Genomic DNA, 12225 nt, shown 5'->3' with positions numbered 1-12225 from the left:
AACCTTATGCTAAGTAAAAGAAGTCAGTCACACAAGACATATATTATGTAATTCCATTTATATGAGATATCCAGAATAAGCAAATGCATAGAGATAAAAAGCACATTAGTGGTTGCAAGGGGCTGAGGTGCTGGGGCAGAGGGTGGGATGGGGTGGGGTGAATAACTGCTAATGGGTATAAGATTTCTTTTTGGGGTGATTAAAAGGTTCTAAAATTAGATAGTGGTGATGGTTGCATAACTCTGTGAATATACTAAAAACCAATGAATTGTTCATTTTAAAAGACTGAATTTTATGGTATATAAATTATATCTCAATAAAGCTGTTATTTTTTTTTTTAAGCCAGCTACACAAAACTCTAATTTTATCTTTCCATCTCACTCTGACTTTGTAACTTTGCTCCTAGGATTTCTGGGTTAAGTCAAAGGAAGTGCTGTTTATTCCACAGGCAAGGACAATTGGTATTAAGTAACACCTATATTAATTGCTATCAGTTAACTAACATACATGGTATCAGGCCCAACACATCTTCAGTAAACTCTTTGTGATAAACATTTTGGAGACACTAGAAACTAAAATACTGGAATCAACTATGAAGGTACCACTTCCTGGCCCCCGCCAAACTTGCCTTTCATCACTTGGGTAATCTTCCCTCTTTAAGAAGGGAAGGGACAGCAGGAGGCACAGGAAGCCTACCTATTTATTATCACCTACCTATTCCAAGAGAAATTAGGAACAACTGGGATCACACACAATAGACTTACTAGGAAGAGAACAACCAATAAAAAAAGATGTACCTTTCTTTTTGCATCTTTCTACACTCTCCAGCCCTGCTTATTCTAGCAACACATTTTCACTGAATGCCTTCCTAAGGAAGAAAGGAAAGAAGAAAACTAATATTTATTAAAATACATGTTGCACCACCAGGCCCTCATTTAACCTTAACATTAAAGCTATGATATAGATATTATTTCCATTTATAAGTGAGAAAAATGGGGCACAGGCAAGTATCTTTCCAAAGTCACAGAGCTATGGAATACAGAAGCAGGGATTTATATCATAGAATTAAAATGGACATTTTCCCCCATTACTTCACACTGACCTTTATGTTTCATTTATCCTTCACTCCTCCCAAAAACCCTCTTCTAAAATGAAACACAACAGAAGAATAAGCAATTTGCAGAAGATACGAAAATGACATTTCTTTTCATTAATTCCTAGGTGACAATTTAAAGGCCACCAGGCTGTCTATAAATGACTTAGTCTCTGTTTATAATTCAAAAAGAGACCAACGGTTACTTTGGCTAGCAGTTTATATATTTAATTACAGACCATTAATAAAGAAAATTGTGTTGATATTTTACAAGTCCATTTGAAACTTAGAGGCCTTAATATTTCACACCAGGGAGATAAGCACAGGCAATATGCTTAAGTAGGAACAATTATCCTCAAGATTTTTTCTACACTGGAACCTACTGTTGCACTGTATAAACGAGTTTGTTTTTTGTTTTTTAATTTTAATGTATTCTTGGGAAATGTGGCAATATCTGAATTCTGGTTTGGTCATTTTCAGTTATATGTGCCTTGGCAAGCCAAATAAGGGGATTATAGATTTACAGTGGTTTCCAAACTTCAAATTCTGATCCATTAGTGTGTTACTAAGTCAATTTAGTGGGCTGTTACTAGTGGTTTAAAAAAAAAAAATTAAGAGAACAAAAGTAAGACCAAATGTAAAACAGATAGCTAGTGGGAAGCAGCCACATAGCACAGGGAGATCAGCTCGGTGCTTTGTGACCACCTAGAGGGGTCGGATAGGGAGGGTGGGAGGGAGGGAGACGCAAGAGGGAAGACATATGGGAACATATGTATATGTATAACTGATTCACTTTGTTATAAAGCAGAAACTAACACACCATTGTAAAGCAATTATACTCCAATAAAGATGTTAAAAAAAAAAAAGAAACTCAAATTTTATCTTAAAAAAAAAAAAGAGAACAAAAGTAAGAACATATGAAATGAGGTTCAGTACTGTTTAGAAAACTTTGTTTGAAAAACAAAAATGTGTGTGTGTTTTTCTATGTGTATACACATACACACACATATATCTCAACACCTCATGTTTGTAGCTCTTAACTCTAAAACCATAAATTTTCAAATTAAAAAAAATTTTAATCAATATTAACCCATGTTCTTTTCATTCTAACATGTCTATATTATGTCCAAAGCACACCATGGTATCTTTGGCCTTCATTTAGCTTGAACATACCATTTACGTTAGTTGCTCAATGATCAACCTGTTAATGGCTTCCAAACACCCTGGAATAAAGTCCAAAGTTCTTACCATTACAGCCAATAAAGCCCCACATGATCTGGCTCCTGGTTCCCTCTCCAAACTCATTAACTCACACTATTTTCCTCCCTTATCCCTCTCAGCCACACTAACCTCCACTCATGCCCCTGAGCCTCCACACTTGGGTATAGCCAGACTGCAATTGTTTACTTCCCTGCAGAAATATTTTCACTGATTTAACCTTCTGCCCTTGGTGTTTTGAAAAACTGTTATTAAAAATAATGTTTCTGCACCTTCTACGAAACAACCTGCCACTATTCAGTCTACATTGTACAGAAGCTATTCTATTTACTATCAGGTTAGATAGGTATAAATACGTCAACTTGTTTGCAAGGCACTGGGAAGTGACTGTGCTTACAGTCCCCGGATGCATTTCCCACAGCAGGTATGTCAGTTGGTCCTTTGTCACTTTCAAACCAGAAATATCTTTCTCCTCTATGCTGATACACCTTTTTCTATCAGGCCTTTTTTTTTTTTTTTGATTTATTTATTTTTGGCTGCATTGGGTCTTCATTGCTGCGCATGGGCTTTCTCTAGTTGCTGCGAGCGGGGGCTACTCTTCGTTGCAGTGCGTGGGCTTCTCATTGCTGTGGCTTCTCTTGTTGTGGAGCATGGGCTCTAGGTGCGTGGCTTCAGTAGTTGTGGCACATGGGCTCAGTAGTTGCGGCTCTCGGGCTCTAGAGCGCAGGCTCAGTAGTTGTGGCGCATGGGCTAAGTTGTTCCGTGGCAAGTGGGATCTTCCCGGACCAGGGATCGAACCTGCGTCCCCTGCACTGGCAGGCAGATTCTTAACCACTGTGCCACCAGGGAAGTCCCAAAAGAGATAATTTCTAACTACTCTAAAAAACAAATCTTGTTGAAGCTTTAACTATCTTTATTTCCTAGTAGCCTAAGGAACGCCCAAGCATCTCTGGTGTTTGTATTAGCCACTGGGCATTCACTTTGATGTTGAGCAGATGCGTAAGGAGCCCGGAATTTATAAAACCCCCTGTAGCTCGTGGCCAAAGTTCAACTTTCACTGTTTTCAGGCTTTATCTTCAATTAACTCCCTGCCTTACCCTGATTGAAGGTTAAGCTCCCCCAAATCAAGCACTGATGGTGATCCTTGAACTGAAAGGTTGTCCTTGCCCCATCAATCACTTTTCCTTGTTTCTTGCTTATTACGATTACCTTTAAAGACGCAGGCACAGCACTTTACAGGTTGCATAATTTGCTCTTTGGCCTTCAGAAAGTTTCTGCTCTTTCACTCCATAAACAAATACATTTTGCATCACTTTCAACTTCGCTACAATTTGTAAATGCTTTCATTTCCACTATAATGATAAACTGCTTCTTTCTAGCTTTTCTACGTTGACAGGTTTTTGCAATATCCAACCACCAATAGGGATTTCCCTGGTGGTCCAGTGGTAAAGAATCCGCCTCCCAATGCAGGGGACGTGGGTTCGATCCCTGGTCGGGGAACTAAGATCCCACATGCTGTGGGGAAACTAAGCCCATGTGCTGCAACTACTGAGCTTGCACCCTCAATGAGAGAGCCTGTGTGCTGCAAACTACAGAGCCCACGCACTCTGGAGCCTGTGCACCACAACTAGAGAGAGAGGAAAAAAAGAAACCCACGCGTCACAACTAGAGAGAAGCCAGCATGCCACAAGGAAGAGCCCGCGAGCCGCAACAAAAGATCCCGCATGCCTCAGTGAAGATCCCACACGCCTCAACAAAGACCCGATGCAGCCAATAAATAAATACACACATACATACACACACACACAGATATGATGATAGTAATTATAAAAAAAATCCAACCACCAATAGATTAATAACATTTGAATTAAAGCTTCAGAACAAAGCACAAACACAGGAGACATGCCACAGGCCAGAGGCCAGAAATTCTAAGTCCATACAGAGGGGTTTTAAAAATGTGAATGCAGAGTAGATTCTGGATTCTAGATGGCAGATACTACATCATAGATTTTTTTTTTTCTTTTTCTTGGCCTGCACCACGCGGCATGCAGAATCTTAGTTCCCCGACCAGGGATCAAACCTCTGTCCCCTGCAGTGGAAGTGTGGAGTCTTAACCACTGGACCACCAGGCAAGACTCCATACATCATAGATTTTTTTTTTTTTTTTTTTTTAATTATTTATTTATTTATTTTTGGCTGTGTTGGGTCTTCGTTTCTGTGCGAGGGCTTTCTCTAGTTGTGGCAAGCGGGGGCCACTCTTCATCGCGGTGCGCGGGCTTTTCACTATCGTGACCTCTCTTGTTACGGAGCACAGGCTCCAGACGCGCAGGCTCAGTAGTTGTGGCTCACGGGCCTAGTTGCTCCGCGGCATGTGGGATCTTCCCAGACCAGGGCTCGAACCCGTGTCCCCTGCATCGGCAGGCAGATTCTCAACCACTGTGCCACCAGGGAAGCCCCATACATCATAGATTTTTAATTTACTTGAATCACCACCTAAAATCAAAAAGAGTGACTAAGATAGCAAAACCAAAATCCCATGGGCAACATTTGCAACAAAAATTGGTGACGAATTATCCATATGAACCTCAAAATACAAGCGGGGAAAACCATCAACAGTCACAAGACCTTCATGAAATCAGCATCTGTGCAGGAGGATGTATATGGAAACAATGCGGGATTTGAGGGACTTGAGAACCTCAAAATAGTCACTAGATATTTACTGGACAATATGATAGCCAATTTGAGAAGAGAAGATGAAAATGGGAAAGGTTCAGCCCAATCCACTAACAAGTGAGTATGAGGTAGATTCTGAAAAAGGCTGGAGCAGTCTGAGTCATATAAATTCTTAAAACCAACCTACCAACCAAAGCTGCCTTCCAGGATACGGCTCCACACTGTGGGAAAGCTGTTGGGTGTGGAACCAAAATTGATCAGGGCAGGGATAATAGAGACAAGGAAAGAAAAGACCCAGATAAACGTAGAAAAGGGGAAAGGAAGCCATCATATTTTTTAACATTTTACAAAAACAACAGAAGAGGGAGCTCTGTGACATTAGAAAATTTATCCTGAACCATGACCCCCCTCTGTAAGTTCAGGAAAACAAATTTCACATAAAAATGAGCCAAAGAAAAATATCAATGTCCCATGCCATACAGTTATTTTTTTTTAAAAAGAATAAAGAGCAAAATAACATTCCCTACACATAATGACAGACATAGCTTGGGAACAGATCAAAATTATATTATTTCAGAACAAGCTAAAAGACATTAAGAAAATAACTCAAGGCACGAAAAAGAAATATAAATCACAATTACAAAACTCAGGGAAAGGTGAAAGAACTCAAAAAGAAATAGAAAAAAAGGAAGTCATTTCAGGAATGAGTACAAAATTAAAAGGACACAAGTAACTAAATATAACAAAAAATGCCTTAAGAGAAATAAGAAATAAAAAGAAGGAAAATTTTTTTGAATCAAAAAAAATGAAGAAAGTTAAATCAGCAAAATGGCAGAGTAGGCGGCTCCAAGCTCTCATCCCCACACAAAGGCTGAAAAAACAAGCAGAAACTGTCAGAACCAACTTCATCAGAACCTTGGAAAGCAAAGTTTTACAGCAACCATGTGAACACTGAATCAAGAAAAAGGCAACTTAAAAATGGTAGGAAATCTTGGGACTTCCCTGGTAGCGCAGTAGTTAAGAATCTGCCTGCCAGTGCAGGGGACACGGGTTCAATCCCTGGGCCAGGAAGATCCCACATGCCACGGAGCAACTAAGCCCATGCACCACAACTACTAAGCCTGTGCTCTAGAGCCCAGGAGCCACAACTACTGAGCCCGCGCACCACAACTACTGAAGCCCATGAGCCTAGAGCCCGTGCTCTGCAACAAGAAGCCACTGCAATGAGAAGCCCACGCACTGAACGAAGAGTAGCCCCTGCCTGCCACAACCAGAGAAAGCCTGCGCACAGCAACGAAGACCCAACACAGCCAAAAAAAAAAAAAGGGGGAAATCTTCATGGCATTCCTCACCGTTGTCCCCTCCCTTCCCCCTGTAAAACAGAAGCCTTGAAGACATAAGCCTGAATTCCCACTGTGGGATCCTGCTACCTGGTTCCAGAGAGAGCAGACCTAAATTGCAAATTATTGTGTCCGTCTACTCTAACGTGTCTGGGGGCTACCTGAAGGTCTGACTAGAGGCTCTCACCTCTGTTTAGCCTAACTCAGAACTCACCCATGCTGGAAAAGCAGTGGCTTGGCTTGCTGAAAAAGTGGGATTTATCCAAAGTGGTTCAACATAAGTCAATCAATATAATATACCACATTAATAGAAAAAAGGAAAAAAACAAAATGAAACCACAAGATCATCTCAATTGATGTAGAAAAGGCATTTGACAAAATCCAACACCCTTTCATGATATTAAAAAAAACAAAACAAAAAACAAAAAAAAAACCAGAAAGCTAGGACTGAAAGGAACTTCCTTAACATGATAGAGGACATTTATGAAAAACCCACAGCTAACATAATACTCAATGGTGAAAGACTGAAAGCTTTCTTCCTAAGATCAGGAACATGGCAAGAAAGCCTACTTTTCACCATTGCTACACAATACTGTACTGAAGTTCTAGCCAGACACAAGAAAAAGAAATAGAAGGCATCCAAATTGGAAAGGAAGAAGTATACTATGTCTATTCACAGATGAAAAGATTCTCTATATGGAAAATCCCACAGAACCCAGAAAAAAGCTATTAGAGCTAACAAATTCAACAAAGTTGCAGTTTACAAGAAAAACACAGAAAAATCAGTCGTATGTATACATCAGCAATGAACAATCCAAAAAGGAAATTAAGAAAGCAATTCAATTTATAATAGCATCTAAATAAAATACTTAGGAATAAATTTAACCAAAGAAGTAAAAAACTCGTACAATGAAAACTACAAAATACTGCTGAAAGAAATTAAAGACAAATACAGGCATAGCTCGTTTTACTGCACTTAACTTTACTGTGCTTCACAGACATTTCATTTCTTACAAATTGAAGGCTGTGGCAACCTTGGGTCAAACAAATCTATTGGCGCCATTTTTCCAACAGCATTTCTTTTAATTAAGGTATGTACATTGTTTTTTTTAGACATAATGCTATTGCACACTTAATAGACTACAGTATAGTGTAAACATAACTTTTATATGCACTGGGAAACCAAAAAATTCGTGTGACTCGCTTTATTGCGATATTTGCTTTATTGTGGTGGTCTGGAACTGAACCCACAATATCTCTAAGGTATGCCTGTAAACAGAAGGACATCCTGTGTTCATGGATTGGAAGACTAAATATTAAGGTGTCAATATTACCCAAAGTGGTCTACAGAGTCAATGCAATCCCTACCAGAATCCTAATCGCCTTTTTGTAGAAATGGAAAAGTCAATCCGCAAATGTACACGGAATTGCAAGGGACCCTGAATAGGCAAAACAATCTTGAAGAAGAAGAACAGCGTCCATCCAATAGGAAAAGAACAGTTTCCTCAACAAATAGTGACGGGACAACTGGATAACCACTTGCAAAAGTTGGACCCCTTCCTCCCCCTATATACAAAAATTAACTCAAAGTGGATCAGAGACCTAAATGTAAGAACTAAAACTGTAAAGTTCTCCTCAGCCATTATTTCTTCAAATAATTTTTTTCTGCCCCTTTCTTACTCTCTTCTGGGATTTCCAAAATGCATATGTTGGTACACTTGATGGTGTCTCATAGGTCCCTTAGGTACTGTTCATTTTTCTTCATCTTTTTTCTTTCTAGTCCTCAAACAGAGTAATTTCAATTGCCCTATCTTCAAGTTTGACTCCTTCCACCTACTCAAATCTGTCACTGAATCTTCCACTGAATTTTTATTTCAGCTATTGTATTAATACTTTTACAATTTCTATCTCTCTACTGATCTTCCACACTTATTCACACATTGTTCTCCTGTTTTTCTTTAATTTGTCCATGGTTTCCTTCAGCATTTTGAGCATATTAAAAACGGTTAATTTAAAAAGTCTTTGTCTAGTAAGTCCAATGTCTGGGCTTCCTCAGGGATGCCTTTGTCAATTTCTTTTTTTTTTCCTGTGAATGGGCCATAATTTTCTATTTCTTTACATGTTTTGTAATTTTTTTTGAGAATTGGACATCTTGAATACTGTAATGTGGTAACTACAGAAATCAGGTTCTCTCCTCACCCTAGGGATTGCTGTTGTTACTTGATGAAGGCTGCAGTCATCAGTTTATTTACTGACTTTTCCAAACTATTTTTTGCAAAGACTATATTCTTTGTCGTGTATCATCACTGAAGTCTCTGTTTTGTCATCTCCATGGTCATCCAGTGACCTAACACAGATTCCCTTAAATGTCAGGATCCAATAAGAAAAGGCAGGAAGGGTGTGTTTTCTCTCTTTAATCCCTTTGGCAGATGCCAGAGAAGCCGTTCTAGTCTGTGGGGTTTGAAACAATGGCCAGCCTCTGTGCCAGGCCCTCAGCAATAAAAAGCAGTGACAAAAACACACAACCCCAATTTTTGAAAGACAAGCAAAGTCACACCAGGAATCATGGGCCACCATACCCACAGTTACCCGCCACAGGGCTAGGGGATGGAAATGGTAGCCACTGTGCATAACTCTGAAATTCTCAGAAATTTATCACCCTCTTCTTCATTAAGCACTCCCCTGGATGCTGCAAGTGTTTGCTTAGACTCCAGAGTTCCAAAATAATTGCTTCAGACAGTTCATGCTAGCTTAACAGTCATCCTGGTGAAGAAAACCAATTTTTGGAGCTCCCTCCTCCATTATTTTTTATGGCGTCACTCCACAAGTCCCTAATCTATAATAACAGCTACCATTTATTGACTGCCTGCTATGCACAAGCACTTCTGATCTTCACAACAATCCTACCAAGTAGCTATTACCATGTCCATTTTCTAGATTAAGAAACTGAGGCTCAGGTATATTAAGCAGATTGCCATGGTCTCACAGATAGTACAGATTTGACATTGTTATTCCTTCAAAACCTCTACAACGCCTACCTTCTCTCCTACTTAGACTAAACAGTCTCTGGTCTTTGAGTCCAAAGTTATGAAATCCCACTTTGTTTATGAAGTTTTCCTGAAGCAATCAGAATAGGAAGAGCCAATTTCAACTCTAACTCCACTATTAAGGCAAATCATTTAATCTATAACGTTTACTTGGCACCTGTCTGGAGAGATTGCACATCCATAAAATCAAATGCGGAGCAACTCTACACTGAGAATAAATTAAGAGAGTATGCATTAAGTACCAAAATCCTGAGAGGCAGGATTAGGATTAATAAAGTTAGGCACAGTCAGTTGCTAACAAGACACTTAAGAGTAAGAGAGGTGATCTGAATGAAAGGCAAGGAGAAGGAGGAGATGGAGGAGGAACAGGTACTACAGTATATTTATATATAGTTAAGGCTCAGCCCTAGAGGGTAACCAAAAACAAACAAAGGAAGAAATGGGGAAATATAAAAGAGAGTGAAGCTATAAAGAGAGGGCCTGAGCACTGCACTTAGGAGTTGAGATTTCTTAAGACAGAAGCTACTACTAAAGGATTTGATGAAAATACTGTTTTAGGGAGATGATTCCAACAGCTCTGATAATCTAGCAGCTGTGTGTAGGATGAACTGCAGTGGGAGTCACTAGAAATAGGGAGATCCATAACTTGTACGTTTTTGCCACCAGCAATTTAGTTATTTCTTAGAGTACACAAACTTAGTTTATATGCATGTTCAATATGGATTTGTTTATATAACCTTCCTGGCTTCCTGACTAGCAAAGCACCACGTATTTCAGAGGCTGGAATTTTTAAGTTGTGCCACTGAAGGGGGAAATAAAAGTTTTATTCACATGCCGTAGGGAAACACATAGAAAAGTGGTAAAATGTTCTCACCAAAATAAAATCTCACAGGTAAACTAGAATGAACTTGTCAATATATACCCAAAGGTCTTACAAATGTTATGAAATTGCCAGGACATTTTCCATCTCCAAGTGACATCCCAGACACATTTGTTGTAAAGTAATTCTTTCTTGTGGAGCCAGTCCATAATAGAAAGAGAAAGCAAAAGTATTTCTATCTCTCTACATAGGAACAGAGATACGATTATGAAGAACAGAAGTAGAGAAGATGGGGAGAAGAAATTTTTTTAATTTAATGAGAATATTACAAAACATATAAAACACAGAATGATTACACCCTTCTAAAATATGCAAACAAAATTGTGACAACCCTTCACTGAGAACTCAAGACAAAGTAAATTAGATTTCTGAATCTCAGCAAGATGCAAAATAAACATATTATCAGAACATTACAGTTCTGAGAGGTGACGCTACTGAAAGCCTGTACCAAATTCCAATTTGGAAGAGATTAACCTATTTCCTATAACCGAAAACTGATGGGTTGACAGGCAAATCCTGATTATTTTCTCCTCTCATGGTGTGTTAATCACAGCAAGATGCATTCTTCTTTGTCTTTGAAGCTCCTACTGAGGTAATTAAAGAACAGATACTGATCTCAAACTCAATCTTTTAGACCCCAAGAGGTCTTAACCTCAAACGTTAAAATTTTAATGTCAACACCTAAAATAAACATGTATTTATTAAAATACCACATATTTTAGCATATTAAGGATAGAGCAAGGGGATATTGTGATATTTTAAATACACAATACTCTGACAATAATTTATAGATCATTATTTTCCTCACAAAATGTTAGCTTAAACCATCCTGAGATCAGCTGAAATAACAATAAAATAATTGCACCTCCATTCTTTACCTCTGATAGTTAAAAAACCTCACCCATAGAATAAGTCTTGTTTGCCACAAAAGGAAATCACTGTGATCACATTTGTGGGACATACAGAACAAGGTCACTATATTTAAAGGATGTAGCCCTACATATTGTTTAATAATGCACACTATGGGCTAAATCTAAGGACAGTTGATATTGACTTATACAGTCACTAGGAGGTAGGGGAGAAGGAAAAATTAATTTTTTTTCCATTAAAGATTAGCAAAATTGGCAAAACAGGAATCTAGATCTTATTTAAGAAAACAAAAACAAAAACTGCCCACACATGAAACAGTCTATTTGGCAAACAAACTAAATGGAAATGTTAAAAGACACAAATAGTACATCTGCCCCCCAAAAGAACATACATAGCTTTTTAAAATGCTTAATAAAGTAATCAAAATGACTATGATGGCCTTTTCTATTCTTTAAGCATAACCACTCAGGTTGGCATATAATTTTAATGTTTAAGACAACTTGTTCTTTACTCATGTCTCCCTGTTTTTAGTGACAGTTAATTCTTCAAGAGATTTATCTCCTCAAGGCTTTGACAATTCACACATCCATAGGGGAGTTCTTTAAAAATTATAATACTTCTACTTTGAAGGAGAAAAGGAAACAGTTACTGAGGACTATAAGTGAATATATAGAAATAATAATGATGAAATTTATGAAACAATGGGAAATGACTATTGGGACCAAAGAAAATAAACCCCTTACGGGGTTGAGTATAGTGCAGAGGCTCCCATTTTTCTGCCCCCCACATGATTCAGATATTCAAAACATAGTCTATTCCCAATATCTCTCATGACATTTCCCAATATCTCTCATGACATCCACTGTTTCTCAGGATGAGTAGGTAATGCCCCCAATTAAGTCACTAATTCTTTTTTAATTTTGAACAGAAATTTAGTAACAGAAAGTATCACATTCAAATTCCACCTCCATCTACCGCTTAAACACAAGGTCTTAAACATTTTTCCAAGGTTTTTTTTTTTGGGGGGGGGGTTATTTATTTATTTATTTATGGCTGTGTTGGGTCTTCATTTCTGTGCGAGGGCTTTCTCTACTTGCAGCAAGT

The 12225-nt window shown here is 38.4% G+C and overlaps 1 protein-coding gene across 41 annotated transcripts in view; it reads right to left on the bottom strand.

Annotated features, from left to right (window-relative positions):
• The window catches only part of SLMAP (sarcolemma associated protein), a 312286-nt gene that overhangs the window by 250537 nt on the left and 49524 nt on the right, over positions 1-12225 (bottom strand). Inside the window, exon 1 of one of the 41 annotated variants that reach the window (XM_059940027.1) lies at positions 798-841. The exons of the other annotated variants lie outside the window; for them this stretch is intronic. The gene's annotated coding sequence lies outside the window, so the exon portion shown is untranslated. Of the gene's footprint in view, positions 1-797; positions 842-12225 lie in introns of those variants that run through there. 41 annotated transcript variants of the gene reach the window in all.

This window comes from Balaenoptera ricei, chromosome 11 (genome assembly GCF_028023285.1).
Source record: "Balaenoptera ricei isolate mBalRic1 chromosome 11, mBalRic1.hap2, whole genome shotgun sequence".
Taxonomy (NCBI): Eukaryota; Metazoa; Chordata; class Mammalia; order Artiodactyla; family Balaenopteridae; genus Balaenoptera; species Balaenoptera ricei.
The sequence above is the reverse complement of the archived record's forward strand: the minus strand, read 5'-3'. Positions and strand labels throughout refer to the sequence as shown.